This window comes from Pleurodeles waltl, chromosome 2_2, assembly GCF_031143425.1.
Source record: "Pleurodeles waltl isolate 20211129_DDA chromosome 2_2, aPleWal1.hap1.20221129, whole genome shotgun sequence".
Lineage (NCBI taxonomy): Eukaryota > Metazoa > Chordata > Amphibia > Caudata > Salamandridae > Pleurodeles > Pleurodeles waltl.
In genome coordinates this window covers 816,565,105-816,585,586 of record NC_090439.1, presented here as the reverse complement: position 1 = coordinate 816,585,586, position 20,482 = coordinate 816,565,105, and positions in this window count along the sequence as shown.

Here is a 20,482-nt window from a genome sequence, read left to right as displayed (position 1 = left end):
TGGCGGTGTTCTGTTGGCGGTGTGGTGTCGGCGGAGCTGCCCCCATGGCTCCTGTCCCCCACCTGAGGATCGACGGAACAGGTAAGTCGATCGTCCATTAGGGGAGGGGGGTGGGGTGGTGTTGTGTGCATGCATGGGGTTGTGCATGTGTGTATGTAGAGGGAGTGTGTGAGTACGTGTATGCTTGCGGGGTGTTGTGTGTATGGGAATGAGTGAGTGTATGTCTGTGGGTATGTCTGTATGGATGTGTGCGTGTATGTTTGAATGTGGGTGTGCGTGTCTGACTGTGTGTGTGGATGTTGGCATGTATGTCGGGGTGTTTGCGTGTGTGTGTTGGTGGTGCCTGCATGCGTGTCGGGTGTGTGTGAGTTATGTTGGGGGTCGGGGTGGGGAGGGGTGCCCTGCCACCTTTGGGGGGTGGCAGGGGTGGTGGGGGGTGTAGGGGAGGGAGTCGGGTTGGGGGTGGGGGGTGGATGAGACCCCTATCAGTGCCAGGGAAGGAGTTCCCTGGCACTGATAGTGCTTACCGCCATGGATTTCATGGCGGTTCAAACCGCTTGAAATCCACGGCGGTAAGCCGGGTCCAAATACTGCCGGCGGTATAGTGACGGCCGCCGGGCTTGGAGACCCAGGTCTCCAGCCCGGCGGTCGTCTCCACCCTGGCGGGCGGAACGGAGAACCGGCGGATGACGGTCATAATTCCCCAAGGTAAGACCGCCAGCCTGTTGGCGGTCTTACCGCCATTTCTCTGCCATCCGCCAGGGTCGTAATGACCCCCTTAGTGTCCTGGAAAGGATACGGACTGGAAAATGACTCCTGGGAACCTGCAAGACAAGTCCATGGACCATGTTTGGTGCAATGCTTTCATCTCCTCCATCCTGATAAGCCGGGCCCTGGACCACGCTTGGGAGAGGGGTGTAATATCAGGAATAAGACTGTGCGCAGTCCAGGCCCGCACAAAATTCTGCTGCGCTTATTTGCGGCACTTCAGGCATACCACTTGTCCTCCCTTCCTGTTCTAAAAGTGGTCATCAGCATCCCCTGCCTTGTGGTAAAGCTCATGTAGCTGCAGGGTCAGGACATTGGTGGACAAGATGCACTTATCAGTGCTATTCTATGAAGGGACTACAATTCCCAGGTTTTTAGAGGCAGCGGCCATCTTGGGGTGTGGCAGGCCTATAAAGCCCAGCCACACCCAAGCACATTACTCACTATTTTGAAGACCTTGATGCAGTCAGACCTCGTGGGGGTTCCTTTGAAGAAGAGCAGATTTCCTGCATGGCAGACTGACAGCAAGTCGGAGTATCCTTGTTTCCATGGTGAATTCAGATACAAGTAGGTCGTACTCGTAGCAGTAAGGTCTTGATGAGCCCAATCTTGAAGGAAGTTGTTACTTCCAAAAGTACAGCGCTCCTTAGCACAACGAGCAAAGTGTTTCCAGTTCTAAGAGTAAAGCAGCCTTGGTGCGACGATCAAAGTGCTTCGGATCACAGGAGTAAAGCGCCCCTTAGCATAACGAGCAAAGCGCTTCAGGACACACGTGTAAAGCGCCCTTGGCACAATAATTAAAGCGTTTCAGTCCACATGTGTAAAGCACGCTTGGAACAATAATCAAATCGTTTCAGTCCACATCAATAAAGTGCCCTTGGCACGACTATCAAAGTGTTTCAGTCTACATGAGTAAAGCTCCCTTGGCACGATAATCAAAGTGTTGCAGTCCACATGAGTAAAGTGCCCTTGGCACGACAATCAAAGCGTTTCAGTCCTCATGAGTAAAGCGCCCTTGGCACAAGGATCAAAACGCTGTATTCCACATGAGTAAAAGCACCCCCTTAGCACAACAAGCAAAGCGCTTCAAGGCACAAGAGTAAAGCGCCCTTGGTACGACAATCAAAGCATTTCAGGCAACATGAGTAAAGCGATCTGAGCACGAGTAGCAAAACGCTTCACGCCACATGAGTAAAGCGCCCCTGGGCATAACGAGCGTAGCACTTCAGACAAAGCAAGTAAAAGCGCTCTCTGGCATAATGAACAAAGCGCTTCATGTATGATGATTAAAGCGATTCATGAACAACAAACAAGGCGGTTCTGCCCAATGAATAAAAACGCTTCAAGTTCAATGAGTAAACTTTCAGGCCTAGGTAGCAAATGTTAAAACGTTTCAGAGATAAGCAAATTATAGTTTCATTGTTTTTTGGGAAGCATAATATGTGCAATACAAATTTAAGTCTTTGAGGATTTCTAGGCTGATATCAAATGTTTATCTTATGAATGCATAATTGTTACATGATTGACATTTAGAGTATGACCATGGTCCAAAGCTCTTGCCATCTCTAGGTTTAAAGGTTGCAGTTTGTTCTTGTTCCATGATTCAAAGAAGGAGCTATGCCCAATTCACAAAGGGTCTCAATCTGATATCACGGAGACGCCTTTATTCAAGGGTCTATTGGTGAGTTATACTGTTATGAATTAATTTATGCATATTTGTTCTAACCGTTTCTCTTCAGATCTCTCTCCCTGCAGGTCCCTACCCCAATTCACTTCCCCCCCACCTGGCTTCATCATAACTCTGTGCTATATTAACCTTCTGAGTTGGTGACGCCGGGAGGTGGGCCTTTTGTTCAGCAGCATGCAGATCCCGAGAAAAGGGCACTGTGACAGAGTGTAGACGCTACAGGAAAGGAGGTAGATGAGGAGGAGGAGGGGGACACAGTGGAGGTAGTGGATGTTGGTATGTCTACATCTGGATGGTGTTTGTGTGAATACCTGTGGGATGATGTGTGGTGCTTGTGTTTGCCTGAACCACTCCTCTGTGTTGTCCTGTGTGCATGCTGGTCTGCCAGTGTGCTTGGGATAGGTTGGGGTTAAGGGGAATGGGATTGGGTAGAGAAAGTTGGAGGGGGAGGCTAGAAAGAGGGACAATGGCTGTCATCAGAGAGGAGGCCAGAGCCTGGATTGATCTCTGTTGGGCCGCCATGCCAGAGTGAATGCTTTCCAGGAATACATTTGTTGTTGCAAATGGCCTGCCAGCTCCTGGATGGCATTCAGAATGGTTGACTGCCCAACAGAGATGGATCACAGGAGGTCAATAGTCCCCTCACTCAGGGCAGCAGGGCTAAATGGGGCAGGGCTTGAGGTGCCTGGGGCAAAGGAGATGCCCACCGTCCTGGGTGAGCGGGCACAGGAAACATGCTGAGGGGCTGCAGGGAGGGTGGTGCTGATACGGGGGTGGCAGCTGTACATGTAGTTGACGTGGCAACAGAGGTGTCCACCACCAACAAGGAGTTTCCATCGGAGGAGGTATCACTGTCCGAACTGTCCCCTCCTGTCTCCGTCGTGGTGCTCCCCTCGCCCTCCGTCCCACTGGTGCCCTCACCGTCGGTGGATTCGGTCTCCTGGGCCATGTGGGATGCAGCTCTCTCCGTCGTCAGTGCCTCTGCTCCTCCGCCAGATGATGCTAATGCACAGAAGGACAGGGCGACAAAACATAAAGTGGGGGGGAGACAAAGGATACACTTGGTCAATGGCTGCAACAACACCACTGTTGACATACAAAACACACACACAGGCAACACTGTACTACCAGTCACAATGCTAGTAACCAGGCCATGGACAGTAATACCTAACGGCAATAACAGCATAGCTGAGACCCACAGACCCCTGCCCAGTATTGGATGCCTACTAGCTCGGTTTGAGGTGGTTTACATCATACCCTGCCCAACATGGGACCTACCCTGAAATGTCCAGCCGGGCCTTGGGCCACCCACAGGACCACCCCCCCACCCAGAGACCACCCCACCATGTGCCAATAGTATATTTGGAAACTGTACTCACCGCACTGGTGGATGCTGTGATGCCCTCAATTGCCCATCCAGCTCCGGATAGGCCACCGCCAGTATGCGGGCCATCGGGGGGTCAGGGTTCGATGGGCACCCCTTCCTCGTTGGGAGGCCATCCCCAGCTGGGCCTCCGCCATCTTCCTTACCCAGCGTCTCAGGTCCTCCCAACGTTTGCAACAGTTGGTCCGCACGTCCTTGGAGATGGCACGCCATATCCCCTTTTTCTGATGGGCGCTGACCTGCAGAAATATACACATAGCAAAAGGTATCAGTCAGACCGTATGACCTGTTACACTCATGTCCCACCATAGCCCTCCCATCCCTTTCACACAGAGATTGCCCACCATACATGCAGCACGCAGCCCAGGACTCTTCCACCAACCCCCCTACACGAGGACCTCACACACAGCACTCCATGCATTCATGCCCCATGCATTGTGCTCACAGTGTACTCACCTGTTGGTCTGGAGGCCCATATAGCATTCGGTACTGGGGTAGGACCCCATCCACCAGTCTCTCCAACTCTCCAGCGGTGAAGGCAGGGGCCCTTTTCCCAGTGACCCGAGCCATGGTCGGTTCCAGACACAGGTCACAGCAGTACTTGCAGTATAGGTCCTCTCCTGTTGAAGGTCAGATAGCAAGTGGGTGAACAGATAGATAATGGAAGCACGTCTGCGGCGGTGCATACCGATACCGCCGGCGTACATCACCATTGGCCACTGTAACCCATAGGGCCCAATGGGATCCAATGATGAGTTGCACAGCGGTTTTCGACCGCCTCCCGCAATGGCGCACACCATCAGCAGAATTACCTCATTTCCACCTGTCCCTCCATACAGGACAGGCAGACGCCATTTCAGGGAAGGGGCAGGCCATGGCACCTAACTGCGTCACAGTACACATAGGCACCATTTGGGCCTATGCAACAATATTGTGTTACAGTCACAACATGCAATGCAGTGTAATGTTTGAAAATATGGAATACTGACCAGCTACTCACCATTTGCCCCCCAGATTGCAACCGCTGTGGATGAATAGGAGATGAAGACATCCCCACATGTAAAGGCCCCTTCTGGACTTGCCATCAAATGGAGGACAGGCACATTATCCTCACCTATAGCTGGACAGGGCCACAATCACAGAGCTGGGTGCCCAATTGGAACCTGACCTGACATCTGCTATCCATCAGCCCACCGGGATCCCCTCTCTTGTGCAAGTCTTGTCTGTGCTCTATTTCCTGGCAAGTGGCTCTTGTCAAGTGACAGTGGGCTTGGCAGCAGGAATGTCTCAGCCAATGTTCTCAATAGTTCTGACCAGAGTATTGTCTGCCCTGATTAAACACATGCGCAGCTACATCGTTTCCCCCCAGGTGGAAGATTTGGCCACAGTGAAAGCTGATTTCTATGCTATGGGACATACCCCCAACATTATTGGGGCGATTGATGGTACACATATTCCATTTGTCCCCCCCGGAGAAATGAACAGGTGTTCAGAAATCGAAAGAGATTTCACTCCATGAATGTGCAGACAGTGTGCCTGGCGAACCAGTACATTTCCTATGTCAATGCAAAGTATGCTGGGTCCGTGCATGATGACATTATCCTGAGGAATAGCAGCATCCCATTGGTGATGGCTCAACTCCAGAGGCACCGGGTGTGGCTAATAGGTGAGCCGTGGTTCCACACAGAAGGTGTTGGTGTACGAGTATGGTGTGAGCCCTAATGGTTATTGTGTGTCTAACAGTTGTCCATCGATATTTGCAGGTGACTCTGGTTACCCCAACCTCTCATGGCTACTAACCCCTGTGAGGAATCCCAGGACAAGGGCAGAGGAACGTTACAATGAGGAACATGGGCGAACACGAAGAATAAAAGAAAGGACATACGGCCTCCTGAAGGCCAGGTTTTGTTGCCTCCATCTAACTGGTGTATCCCTGTACTACTCACCCAGGAAGGTCTGCCAGATCATCGTGGCATGCTGTATGTTTCACAACCTTGCCTTACGTCGCGAGGTGCCTTTTTTGCAGGAGGATGAGGCTGGAGATGGGCATGTGGCAGCAGTGGACCCTGTGGACAGTGAAGATGAGGAGGCAGAGGATGAGGATGAGGACAACAGAGGTGTTATTATAAGGCAGTACTTCCAATGACACACAGGTAAGACACTGTAATTATACTTTACATTGACAGTTTTGTATTTGATATTGTCACTTGCAGGCTGATTTTCCAACTTCTATGGTCACTTACTGTACCCTTTAGCATCTCTATTTTCAGATATTTGGGTCCCAGTATCGCTCCTGGTGGGCTGACTGCAGCCAACTACAGATCATTCCTTTGTATACAATACTGTACAGTTATATTGCAGTGTTTAAAACTTGTTAAACAAATACATGGTTAAATGATTTGACAGGCTCCATGCTTGTATTTATTCAAATGGTGTTTATTTAAGTGCTAATAATTAGAGGGGGATGTGCAATGGGCTGGGTTGGTGATGGAGGAAAGTCCAGGATAAAGTCCAGTCTATTTGTATCACAGGTGCATTGTCCAAGGGGGCATACGAAGTGGAGCAATGGCAGTTCAAGGTGGACAGGGTGACAGAGTGGGACACAAGGGTGACAATCAGTAGAGTCCTATTTCCTGGTGGGGTCTTGGCAACATTCTCTGGCTTCTGACTGGATCGCAGGGAGTGTTTGCGTGGTGGTTCTCCTTCTGCAGGTGGAGGGGTGCTGGTGGCCTGTTGTTCCTGTGGCGGGCCTCCTGTCCACTAGCGGCAGCGGAGGTGGAGGGCTGTTCATCGGTGTGGCTAGTGTCAGGGGCCCAGTGGCGTGCCACTGCCTCCCTCGTGGTGTTGGCCATGTCTGCCAGCACCCCTGCAATAGTGTCCAGGGTGGTGTGGATGTCCTTCAAGTCCTCCCTGATCCCCAGGTACTTTCCCTCCTGCAGCCGCTGGGTCTGCTGTGACTTGTCCAGTATCTGGCCCATCATCTCCTGGGAATGATGGTATGCTCCCAGGATGTTGGTGAGTGCCTCCTGGAGAGTCGGTTCCCTGGGCCTGTCCTCCCGCTGTCGCACAGCAGTCCTCCCAGCTTCCCTGTTGTCCTGTGCCTATGTCCCCTGAACCGTGTGTCCACTGTCACTGACCCCAGGTCCCTGATCGTCCTGTGTTTGTGGGGTGGCCTGGGGGCCCTGTAGTGGTGAACACTCTGCTGATTGACGTGTCCTGGGGACAGAAGTATGGGCACACTGGGTGGGTACTGTGGTGGTGTTTCCTGAGGGGGGAGGCTCTGTGGTGGTATGGGACTGTGCCTGGGTTACTGACTGTCCGGAGATTCCTGATGGGCCAAGTTGGTCAACCAGATCCAGGCGCCCAGAGCTGCTGTCATCACTGTGGGCCTCTTCTGGGGGTGGACTGGATGTTGCTGGCACCTCTTCACCAGTGACGTTGGGTGGGGGGGCCTGTGGGGATGTAAATGCAGTGTTATTGTTTATGTGTGTGTCATCTTGTGCATGGGTGTGGTGCCTTGTATGGTTGTTATTGCCCTGGCAGCTTTGCCTTGTGTGAGTAGTGATGTTGTGTGCTAGATGATTCTCTCAAATGTACATGCTTTAGTGATGGGTGTCCATGCAGGTCTGTGATGGGGTCCGTGCATTGGTGTTACATGCATGGTTTGGTATTGGGATGGTTGGGTTGTGATGGTGGGGTTTGTGGGAGTTGGTGGAGTGATGGGAGTGAGGTAAGGGTAGGGTTATGTGATGGCATGCAGGTAGGGTGATAGTAATATAGATTTGACTTACCAGAGTCCAGTCCTCCTCCTACTTCTGCTAGGCCCTCAGGATGCATGATTGCCAAGACTTTTTCCTCCCATGTTGTTAGTTGTGGGGGAGGAGTTCGGGGTCCACCGCCAGTCCACTGTACATCTATTTGGTGTCTTGCTGCTGTGGAACGCACCTTTCCCCGTAGGTCGTTCCACCTCTTCCTGATGTCATCCCTTGTTCTGGGGTGCTTTCCCACAGCATTGACCCTGTCCATGATTCGCCGCCATAGCTCCATCTTCCTAGCAATGGATGTCTGCTGCACCTGTGATCCGAATAGCTGTGGCTCTACCAGGATGATTTCTTCCAGCATGACCCTTAGCTCCTCCTCAGAGAACCTGGGGTGTTGTTGCAGTGCCATGTGTGTATTGTGGGTGGTGTGGGTGAGTGTATGTGGGGTGCTGTGTTGGGGTGTGTGATATAAGGTGATGGTGGTGTGTGTCTGTGGTCTTGTCTGTGGTTTTGTTATCTCTCTTGTCGCACTTTTTTGTAATGGTAAAGAGTTGTGGGTAATGTGTGTGTGTGTTTTATAGTGGTCTATGGATGTGGGTGTGGTGTTTGTATGTGTAAGGTGTGTGTTATTCAAATTGTCCAATGTGGTATTGTTTTGTTAGTGTGTGTGTAGTTTGAGAGCAGCGGTTTGTAGCACCAATGGTTTAGCGCCACTGAATGTCTGCCGCGGTGATTCATGGGTCATAATGCCGTGGGCGTAGTTCTGTTGGCGTAACGGTCTGGGTTTTGGTACCGCCAGTTTATCACTGACCTTTTGTCTGGCAGACTTGTGTGTGTGGCTGTATAGTGACGGATTGCTATGTGTGGGTTATAATAAGGGTGGCGATAATCTGCTGCGGCAGCGGTATGCTGGCAGCAGTCAGCATGGCGGTAAGTGGGATTTACCGCCAATGTCATAATGAGGGCCTAAGTGTGTAAACAGCGTTCTTGTGAGTCAGTGATATATACTAATGTATTATAAAAGTCAAATGAGTACTCTTTCAAAGCTACTGATGAATGATAATATTTATAATGTATGTCATCTGAGTGGATGTGTTTGTTTGCTGTTGTATATGAGTGGTTGTGTAAGTGGCTGTACAGTTCAGTGACTGGCTGTGTCAGTAGCTGTTTTACTGAGTGAATGGGTTTCTGTGTAGCTGTATGGGTAAACCAATGGATGTGCAAATAATTATATGTATGAGTGAGTGGTTTTCTCACTGTTTTAGTGTTAAATGAGTGACTAAGTGCTTGTATGTGAGTAGCTGTGTGAGTGGCTCTTTGAATGAGTTAGAGGCTGGGTCAATATCTGTATGGGCAAGTTATTGGGTGTACCAGTGATTGTATGTGTGAGTCACTGTGTCAGTGAATGTACGCGTAAGTGTGTACTTGTATAATAGACTCCATGGGAAGTGAGTATATGTGCTAGTATGTATATGTAAGTGGGTGTGTGAGTAAGTGTATGGGTGAGTGACTGGTTGTGTTATTTGTTGCATGGGTTAGTGAGTGGGTGTACAAGTAGTTGTATGGGTGAGTGACTCATTGTCTGGGTAGCTCTATGCCTGTGTGACTGACTGTGTGGCTGTCTTCCTGGCTACATGAGTAAGCAAATGTGTGTGTGAGTGAGTTTTACGAGTGAGTGTTTATGTGTAGTTGTATGGGTATGTGAATGGGTATGTGAGTAGTTGTTTGAGGGTGTGAGTGGGTGTTTGAGAGGTTTGTATGGGGGTGTGAGTGGGGTGTGAGAGTCTCTAGATGGATGATGTAATCACTGTAGTGATGTCATTTGAGATGTCATCAGAGATGTCATTTGAGATGTCATCAGTGATGTCACTGACCATGTCATGAGTGATATAATATGTTAGGTCATAAGCAGTGCATTGAGGGAGTAAGTTATTTTTAGGACTGGTAACTACAACTGCTGAATTTCTATGGTTTTGTGCGAGTAAATTTAGTACCTAACTGTAAGGTTCCTGTAACCTTTGATTTTTCAGTGATTCTCTAAGGCTTTTTGTAATTCTATTTATTAACTATAACATCCCTGTAACCTTTGTTTTTTTCAGTGATTTTCTATGTTTTTTTAAATGCAGTGGGGAGTTGGCCTGCCTGTGTCCAGATCCTGTGGCCAATCCCCCACATAAAGTATTAACCCCATTCTGTAATGTAAAACAAGCAGTATAGACATATAAAGTATGGAAAAAGGGAAGGAGAAAGGTGGGGAAGGTAGAAGGAACCAAGGATGAGGCACAGAAAAAATGAGGGAAAAGGCAAGGAGAAAGCAGTAAAACTCAGGGAAAACTAAGGAGAAGGCACACAAAATATGGATGAAAAAGCAACCAGAAAGCAGTGAAAATTAGGTAAAACCAAAAAGAGAGGAGACAAAAAATGGATAAATAAATAAGATGAAAGGAGTGAAAACAAGATAAAAGTAAGGAGAGGGCACACAAAATACTGAGCAGAAAGGACAGACAAAGCAGTAAAAATGAAGGAAAAGAAAGGCGAGGGCACACAGAAAAATGCTTTATATTGTGTATAATTGTTTTTTCATTCTTTTGGGAGTCGTGAATCTGTGGGAGGGTCGCAGACCTGGCATGATTTTTGGCAGTGGCTAAAAACATATATAGAGACTTAGGCCCTCATTATGATTTTGGCGGCCTATTCCTTAGACTGCCAAAGTCACACCTGCCACATGACTGCCACTGTTGGTGGTCATCAGACTCCCATATTGTGGCTGCTCGCTGCTCACTGCCACTATTTGGCGGGCAAGCCCCCAGCAGCCATTCTGGCAGTCAGCTGTCTAATGAAGCTTTCTCCGTCGCCACCGCCACGTCACCACAACACTGCCCGCCATATTACTACATTGTAAACGGCAAGGCAGTGTTGTGTTGGCGGGCGGTGCCAGTGGCAGATCAAGCATCATGGACCCCGTACCCTCCCGGATGACCACAAGGTAAGGTGATTGACTGACAGGGGAGGGTGGTGTTGAGTGTTGTGTGTGTAAATGGGGGTTGTGTATGAATGCAGGGGGTGGGGGTGTTGTGTGTGTTTGTGTGCGTGTGTGTGCAAGTGTCTGTGTGCTTGTGTGAATGCGTGTATGCAGAGGTTGGGGGAGTATGTGTGCGTGTATGTTTGGGGAGTATGTGTGCATGTATGCAAGGAGTGACGTGATCGTGTGTGCATGTGTTTGTGAATGAGTGAGCGTGGACGTGTGCTTGCATGTATGCAAGTGTGGTGTGTGTGTGTGTGGATGGGGGTGGGAGGTTCAGAATGGGGATCGGGCGGGGGTACAGAACGGGGATCAGGGAGGGGGCGTCGCTGCTTGGGATGGTGGGGGACTTCTGATGGGGTTAGGGGTAGTGGGGGTCCTACATGGAGGGGAGGTTGGGGAGTCCTTCAGTGGTGACAGGAATGAGTATTACTGTCATCAGTGTCCTTACTGCCAGGGATTTTGTGGCGGGGCTGCCACCATGGAATCCCTGATGGTAAGGATACTCAAAATAGTGTGGGTGGTGTTAGGTGGACCGTCGTGTCGAAGGTGGTCCACCTTAGGCCAGGTGGTCCCACCCCCTGGCAATACAGGTGGTGAACTGGCTGCACTGCAGCCAGTTCACTTGCGAGGTCATAATTTGGTGGTCCTGAACCACCACACTGTCGGCAGTCTGGCCGCCAACGCTGGCACGGCGGGCAGGACCACCAGGGTCATAATGACCGCTGTAGTAAATATTATTTGAGGTTAGAAGTTTTCCAAAATAATTATAAATCTTTTGAAACATAATTTTAAAAAAGTATGAAAGCTTGTCCTCATACTTTTCTGGGATTCGCAATGACATCACAACAATGTCGCTAATCCCACGTGACCCAGAAACAAATGAATTCTAGTGGTTGAAACAGTTTTCAATCACTTTAATAAGGAGTACCCTCCTTTTTTGATAATTTGGGCATGGTTGCTATTTCTCACACTTTAGCATCCAGAGCTTCAGTTTTGTTCATTTTTTGGTGTATCTGGATCAGAAAATCCTCCCCCGCAAGATAGCAGCTCTTCTTCTGATGAAGATGTTTCTCTAAAGAAAGAACGCATAGTGTGGAATATTTTTTCCATACCTTCTGAACAAAGAAAAGTGAATACACCAAAGGTAACATGCATGCTGTGCAAAAAGACACTTTTCACATTGTACCAACAAGAAGTACTCTTGTGGTACTTCCAGCATGCAAAAACATTTGCAAAAACATTTGCTAACCATCCACAACAAGTCATCGGGCACAAGCAGAAAGGGAGTGTGATGCCTGTGACAAACACTCAGCTGTGGTAGAAGAAGTGCTTCCTGGTACTTCAACGTCTTCACAACCAACATCTGGTAAACCAAGCTGAATACCTCAGTTTGCAATGTTAGGGCAGTTTTGTTTGCAGTGCAACAAAGTGCAAAATATGGAGGACAAGTCAATGCCTGCCTTAATAAAACTTTGTGAAATCAGCAAGTGTCTTTATTCAAGATTTCAAAATTGTTTGCAAAAAACACCTAGGAAAAAATGGTTCCATTTGGAACTACCTATTCTGGTTAAAAAAGAGAAATTATATGTTATATGTGTGTTTGTTAAAATGTGGATATGTTTTTGTTTGTGTTTGTGTGAGAGTTAGTTTAATAGTAAGTATGTATATAGATTATTATGTCTGTTGTTGTGTAAGCATTTGTGTCTGGGTGTGTTAGTGTATGATCAGTGTGTGCTTGGGTGTGTCATTATATGCATGAGTGTATGCCGGGGTGTGTCAGTGTGTGCATCAGTGTGTGCCTTGGTGTGCCAGTGTGTATCAGTGTGTGGCTGGGTATCTCAGTGTATGCATCAGTGTGTGCCAGGGTGTGTCAGTGTATCTATCAGTGTGTGCCAGGGTGTGTCAGTGTATGCATCAGTTTGTGCCTGGGTGTGTCAATGTATGCATCCATGCATGCCTGGGTGAGTCAGTGTATGCACGAGTGTGTGTCTCAGTCTGTTACTGAATGTATTATTTGTACCAAATGAGGTGTATTTAGAGGAGAAACGCGGTGCACCAAGGAAAGTTTCAACAGAACGTAACAAACAACTGCCTTTACTTAATACAACAGTGCACTACTATGGGGAATACACCAAAACCCCAAACCCTGACTGTACTACCAGTCAAGCAACCTATGTGAGAATTGTGGCACCCGTTGACCTAAAGTAAAATCTCCAAAGTAAGAACCCTAATTTCTTCACATATATGTAACCCTTCAAATAGGCCAGAGCAACCACTCACTTAGATCAGTAATTATTTAATACGCACATCCTAGAAATGTTTTGAGTCTTAATTTCCTATTACTTGAACAATTCAATTAAATATTCAGTCATTAATACATTTCACAAGTGCAAATTCCAACAGTCCATATGATTCCTGGTGAACTGAATACAATAAAGTTGTTATATTAGTTTCCAAAGTCCATTTAATTCAAACACAAATGTTCCTGTGATCCTTATCATCACCTCTAACTCGAGTTGAAATCCACAGTAAAACAAAAATTTCCAATTTCCTTGCAACGACCTCTCAGCCAACACGTGTTTCGTCACTCGACTTCCTCAGGGCTGGGATATAGTTGCTCCTCATAATATGATTTCTGGAACCCAAGAGTTATCATAAACACATTACATTAGCTCAGTTTAGTTACAATGAGTTTGTAGATGGATGAGTAGAATACTAGTACCAACGTGAAAACCAATATCCAAGAGCAATTCAGTACAGTAGATGAGTATCAGAATCCAAATCAATCCCAAATCATTCGGGTGTTGATTTAAACAAACCCCCAAACAGTGACTTGCCTTATCATGCACACCCAATCATGGTGTCACAAAAGTAAAGAAGAAAAACGATGTGTGAACCCTATATAGTTATATTTAATTCAAAGACCAAAGAAAGAAAAGTTGAAGTTATATAGCCATACCATTTTTTGTCACTAAATAAACAGACAGATACGTATCCCCAAAAAATCAAATAGTCACTCCAAGAATCAAAAGTAAATGAAAAAATACCTTACAACTTTCCAACAATATATACACTATATGCATTTCAAATGGTTAACTCCCTCGTTGTCTGGATGATTATACGAATCGTCTTTCCGTTCGTCCCGTACATAAGTCACATGAGATTATCCTGTGAAGGAGGGACATGTAAAGGTCTTCATTCACTTTCCCCTCATTGCCAAATACTTAAAAATGCTACAAATCTACACCAAAAAGCTTTTAAGGTTACACAACCACCTGCCCGATCTGTTTTTAGAAATGCTTCCTAAACCATGTCAGTGAATAACCTAATGTTATCTTTATTATTAGACCCCCACAATTATATTGCCTACTTTATTACACCTACCTCTTCTCAATCCTCTGACCGACAAACAAGGAGATCGTGGCCCGCCTGCAGACCTCCCCCATAATTATCTACTCGCATGTCCTGTTTTCCAACAGCAAAGATACCGAAACACGCAAACAGCAGCTCGTATAGTTGATACTTGTCCTGTACGTAGACGCCGTTTACGGCATGTTCTTAGACCCCTATTAAAAGGTCATCCATCGGTAAAATCAAGAAAGGACCACTTTCCTTGTGTTTAATAAACACAGAGGTAGGACTACTGCTACATAAGAACATTATTCCGACCAGAGAGACGGTGGGCTGTTCTTCCCTCCGTTAAGTACAAAAACGATATAAACCTTTCCTCTTTCATATCAATGTGAAAATTATTGAGAGGACACAATAAAGGCAATATCACATGTAGATCTTTATTGATATCAGTGTATTCATACAACCCCACATTTAATATGAGATGAATATTCTCGTTCATCTCTATCTACTTATTTAATCTGTGACAACTAACGGTGGTTAATAGAGTTAATATAAGAAGAGAGTAAGTTATTAAAGAGTCCATCACCAGGCAAAACCATGTTCATTTTCATGGAAACAAGTGAGAATAGAGAAAAAAATGTTGCGAACTCATCCCTCATACCTTCAAACACATTATCCATCGCAAAATATTAGAGTTATACATTAATACAAATACATTCCATACCTTCCAATAGTTTCGCAAAATACCTTACAATTTGTGGTTAGTTTTTAGGCCATTCTTACAGTAACAACATCAAATATAACGTATCCTCAGAGATTTTTTACTTAATAATCTAATATCATAATTTACAATACTATTCCTAAAAATGTAACCCAAATAATGTAGAGTAGTATACTTAGTCTCCCAGAAAATATTCTAATTCCCTATCTGTGTTCAGACAGTCTTCTACTGCCCTTAATCGCATTATCCACATCGCTTCTCTCCTGCGTAACATTAGTTCCCTATTACCACCTCTCTGGTCTCTTAATACCTGTTCACAAACAAAGAAAGTCAAGCCGACTCTTGTATTTTGAGATTCACAATTAATCATATGCACTACTACTGGATATCTAATATCCTGCTGAGCCAAGGCTCTAGCATGTTCTCCAATCCTAACTTTTAACGGTCGGATTGTACTGCCAACATAATATCTTTTACATTTACAGACCAAAATATATACCACATAGGGGGTATTACAATTCATGTTTGACCTGATGGGAAATGTTTCACCCAATAGATTATAGAATTCCTTACGCCCATGACAAGCCCATCTACAGAGTCCACAACCTCCACGTTTATAAAATCCCACTTTGTGTGTTTGCAGCCAATTAGTCTTAGGGACAGTTCTAAGGAAACTTGGACTAAGAATCTCTTTCAATTACCTCCCCTTCGAAATGTGAAAATGGGTTTCTTGGTTAGAAATTCTGTCAGTATTTCATCTCTAAGTAGAATATGCCAGTGTTTGGTGATATATTTCTTCAAAATCCTTGTACTATCTGTAAAGTCTGTAATTATTCTCACCTTCTCTTCCTTTTGCATCCGTGCACCTTTATTTCTTGATGTCAGCATTACCTGGCGTGGAACATGTCTTATTCTACTTTGTGCCTTAGTAATAATATTATCATTGTAACCTCTACTTCTAAAACGATTGCCCATTTCTTCAATACACTGTTCAAATTCCCCATCATTACTACAGTTCCTCCGTGCTCTAACCATCTCTCCGTAAGGAATTGACTCGATTTTATGTTTAGGGTGTGCACTTTCCGCATGTAATATTGAGTTACAGGCAGTGGATTTTCTAAACAATTTACTCTCAGTACGAACATTTTCTATGTACAGTTCTACATCCAGAAATTCTATACTGGTCATGCTATACTTGTATGTAAACTTAACATTCATATCATTTGAGTTAAGATATTCAACAAAGTCCAATAGAAGACTGGCACCCCCTGTCCATAACATAATACAATTGTCAATATAACGTCCCCAAAGAGTCCTGCATACGAGGGGGAGAATCTGGGCTCCAGATTCTCCCCCTCGTATGCAGGACTCTTTGTGGGCCAATATGAGGAGAGGTGGGTCTGGGGTCCAGGGGCTGCCCTTTGGCATACATATATCCTCTATTGGGGACGTTATATTGACAATTGTATTATGTTATAATATAACAACTTTAGTGTATTCAGTTCACCAGGAATCATATGGACTGTTGGAATTTGGACTTGTGAAATGTATTAATGACTGAATATTTAATTGAATAGTTCAAGTAATAGGAAATTAAGACATTTCTAGGATGTGCGTATTAAATAATTACTGATCTAAGTGAGCGGTTGCTCTGGCCTATTTGAAGGGTTACATATATGTGAAGAAATTAGGGTTCTTACTTTGGAGATTTTACTTTAGGTCAATGGGTGCCACAATTCTCACATCTGTTACTGAATGTATGACTGTGTGCCTGGGTGTGTCAGTGTGTGCATTAGAGTGTCCATGGGTGTATCAGCATATGCATCAGTGTCTGCAAGAGTATGCAAGTATATATACATCAGTGTAGGCCTGTATGTGTCAGTGTATGCATCAGTGTGTGCCTGGGTTTGTCAGTGTTTGTTTCACTGTGTGCTTGGGCATCTCAGTGTATGCATTGGTATGTGCCTTGGTATGTCAGTATATATGTCAGTGTGTGCCTGGGGGTGTCAGTATTTGTATGAATGTGTGCTTGGAAATGTCAGTACAGTATATGCATGACTGTGTGCCAGGGTATGTCAGTGTATGCATGCGTGTATGCCTGGGTATGTTAGAGTATGTATCAGTGTCTGCCTGCGAATGTCAGCATATGCGTTAGTGTTTGCCTGGGTGTTTCATTGTATATAGCTGTGTATGCCTGTGTGGACCAGCATGTGAATCTGTGTCTGCCTGGGTGTGTTAGTGCATGCCTTAGTATATGCCTGGGTGTTCAGTGTATGCATTAGAGTGTGCCTAGATGTGTAGGTTTATTCAAGAGTGTGTGCCTGGGTATGCATCAGTGTATGCCTAAGTGTATTAGTGCATACAACAGCGTGTGCCTGGGTGTATCAGTGTATGTATCAGTGTGTGCCTGGGTGTGTTAGTGTATGTATCAGTGTGTGCCTGTGTGTGTTAGTGTATGCATAAGTGTGTGCCTGGGAATGTTCGTGTACGTATCAGTTTGTGCTTGGTATGTCGGTGTATGTATAATTGTGTGCCTGGAAGTCAGTGTTTGTATCAGTGTGTGCCTGGCCATGTCAATGCATGCATGAGTGTGTGCCTGGGTGTGTCAGTGTATGCGGCAGTGTGTGCCTGGGTGTGTCGGTGTTTGAAATATTGTGTGCCTGGGTATGTGAGTGTATGCATAAGTGTGTGTCTGAGTAAGTCAGTGTATGCATGAGTGTGTACCTGGATGTGTGAGTGTATGCATCAGTGTGTACCTGGGTGTGTCAGGGTATGTGTCAGTGTGTGCTTGGGTGTGTCATTGTTTGTATCAGTGGATGTCTGGGTTTGCCAGTTTATGCATCAGTGTGTGGCTGGGTGTCTCAGTGTATGCATCAGTGTGTGCAAGGGTGTGTTAGTGTATCCATCAGTGTGTACCAGGTGTGTCAGTATATGTATTAGTGTCTGCCAGGGTGTGTAAGTGTTTGCATCAGTATGTGCCTGGTTGTGTCAGTGTATGCACCAGTATGTGACTGAGTGTGTCAGTGTATGCATTAGTGTGTGCTTGGGAGCATCAGTGTCTGCCTGGGTGTGTCAGTGTATGCCTGAGTGTGTGCAAGATCTTGGTAGTGTATATATGAATGTGTGGCTGGGAATGTAAGTGTATGCATCAGTATGTGCCTGGGATGTTAGTGTATATATGAATGTGTGCCTGGGTGTGTAAATGTATGCATCAGTGTTTGCCTGGGTGTGTCACTATATGTGTCAGTCTGTGCCAGGGTCTGTCAGTGTATGCTTGGGTGTGTCTGAGTGTGTCAGTGTATGCATCAGTGTGTGCCTGGGTGTGTTAATGTATGCATAAGTGTGTGTCTGGGTATGTTAGTGTATGTATCAGTTTGTGCCTTGTGTGCCAGTGTACATATCAGTGTGTGCCTGGATGTGTCAGTGCATGCATCAGTGTGTGCTTCTGCGTGTCAGTGTATGTATGAGTGTGTGCCTGGGTGAGGTAGTGCATGAACAAGTATGCAAGTGGATATTTTAGTGTTTTCATTAGTGTGCACTAGTGTATCACCTATTAGTAACATTAATTAGTTACATACATTACTGCAAGAAATGGGTCCATTAAGATGTCTAAAAAGAAAGAAAACATAAATAGAAGGTAAAGTTTCATATATTAAAAATGAAAAAGTTGCTGTTAATAATAAAACAGAACAAATTTATATCATTGTAAAGTAATCATGCATATATATTATCCTTTTTTACTGTTCTCAGCTGCCATACCTTTATACTGTAAATGAAGTGTTGTATAGATGCTCATCACTGGCAGTGGGGGAAAACAATCATATAGACTGTAGAAAAAACACTGTAAGGGATATTTAATTTCTTTAAATTAACATTACTATGCATCACTCTCACTACAAATAATTATGTGTACTTGTTAAGTAATGTAATAGATATATGCTTTATGTAAGATTTATTTTATATTAGGAGCTCTATAATAGAATTAATAAGTATAAAGGATATCAGATAGTGCAAATTCTGAGGGTGCTGGTCAGCCCCCTTTGTGCTTTGAGATAGAACTTGGCTCATTTAAGGGAACTGAGTGCTATCTTATAGCACTGTTCCCACCTGTCTGACCAGCGGGACGCTCTATTTCAATGTTTCCACCAGTTGCCCGGTCAGACCGGTGGAAACCATATAATAGGGCAGGGAGGGACTCTACCTCCATGGTGGTGGTGTCCTCCCTGTGAGTTTGGCGGTCCTGCTTCTGGTCCGCCAAATTCGTAATGAGCCCTTTAGTCCTTCATGAAAAATAATGGCTATACAGCTGTATGTTTTACCAGAAGTAGAGATTTGCCCCGCTTTAAAATTTGTAATTTGTGTTTCCAACTTGGTTCCATCCACTGTTTGACATTATGTGCATGTATTATTCTGTGATGCATTTTTAAACAATTTGTCAAAAATGACAATTTTACAGTTTGCTAGGCGTAAGTAGATAAATCTTTCTGAATCAATTTCTGTTTTTGATTAAATAAAGCAATTTTCACAGTTGTGTTGCCACGAGCCACTAAGTCTAAAGAGGTCGTCAATGGGTACCATCTTTCCTTCTAAAATACCAAGTATGACCATCAAGAATTCTTGTGCATCTACTTGAGAATTCTGAGTGAAGTGTTCAGATCCAGTACACAGATCTGCAAAATCTTTAATAGAAGATGCAGAATATGCTTTCGTTCTATCACTGCACAAGCGTTCTAACAAGAGAGAGAGTGCAGAACACAGTCTTCCATCTTTTTTCTCTTCAATAATGTGAACTAGATGAGGTAAAAAGAACAGAACACTGAGAACTACATTTGCATAGCATTTGACTCCAGAGGAGTTTGACAACTAGTAACCACCTATTTCAACAGCACTTTTATTTTTTCCTCCAAATCTTACTTTTTCTCTTTTTTTCACTTTTTCTCAGGAATGTCACTGTTATTCTTTGAAGCCTTTTGTTTTGCCAAGATTCTAGGATTTTCGTATACTGGATACTGTCTCAAATGAGAAGCATACAGGCTTCTCAAACGATTATATTCTTTCACACTACTTGAATCGGCATTGACTATGCTGTCATCAAACTCTATGAGCTATGAGCAGGACAAAGTTCTAACTGTGACAATGCTACATATGGCCTACCTTTTTTCAAAACGGTACTACCAATGTTAATGAATGCTGCATTTACACTTAAAACTTGAGATTTCTGGTTTGTTACAGCATATGCTACAGACACTGAGAGCTGTTTGCTTCTAACATACAAGTCTTTTACAACCAAGAAATGCGCAACAAATCTTGCTATCTGTTTTACATCAAATTTAACTGCTAGTTATTCTTATTTCGTTTCATATTCGTTTTATTGATGATTAAACTTTTCAATTTCTTCAAAACTCTGGACATTTTATGGTAAGCTTCACCAGATAACTTGTGATACTCTAGTTTATTATTGTGTTCAACAGGTAGTATAAATAGTCGAGGCAAGGTAATTCCTTTAATGGTTTGTATAGCTAATCCAGTAGGTGTTGTTACTACACACAACAAATTGGAGTCTATAGTCCTTTGTAGGAAAGTGGTTAGAACTTCAATTGAAAAGCTTTTCCCAGTGCCATATTGTCCGCTGACATTCAATAGAACTGGCATAAATGTTGAACATTTACAATGATTCTTTTTGTGGAGGAATCCATGCTCTAATTTTTCTTTCACACACATATATAGATATATTTAGGTATGTATATATTTAGGTATGTATATGTATATATTTCTTTCTGCA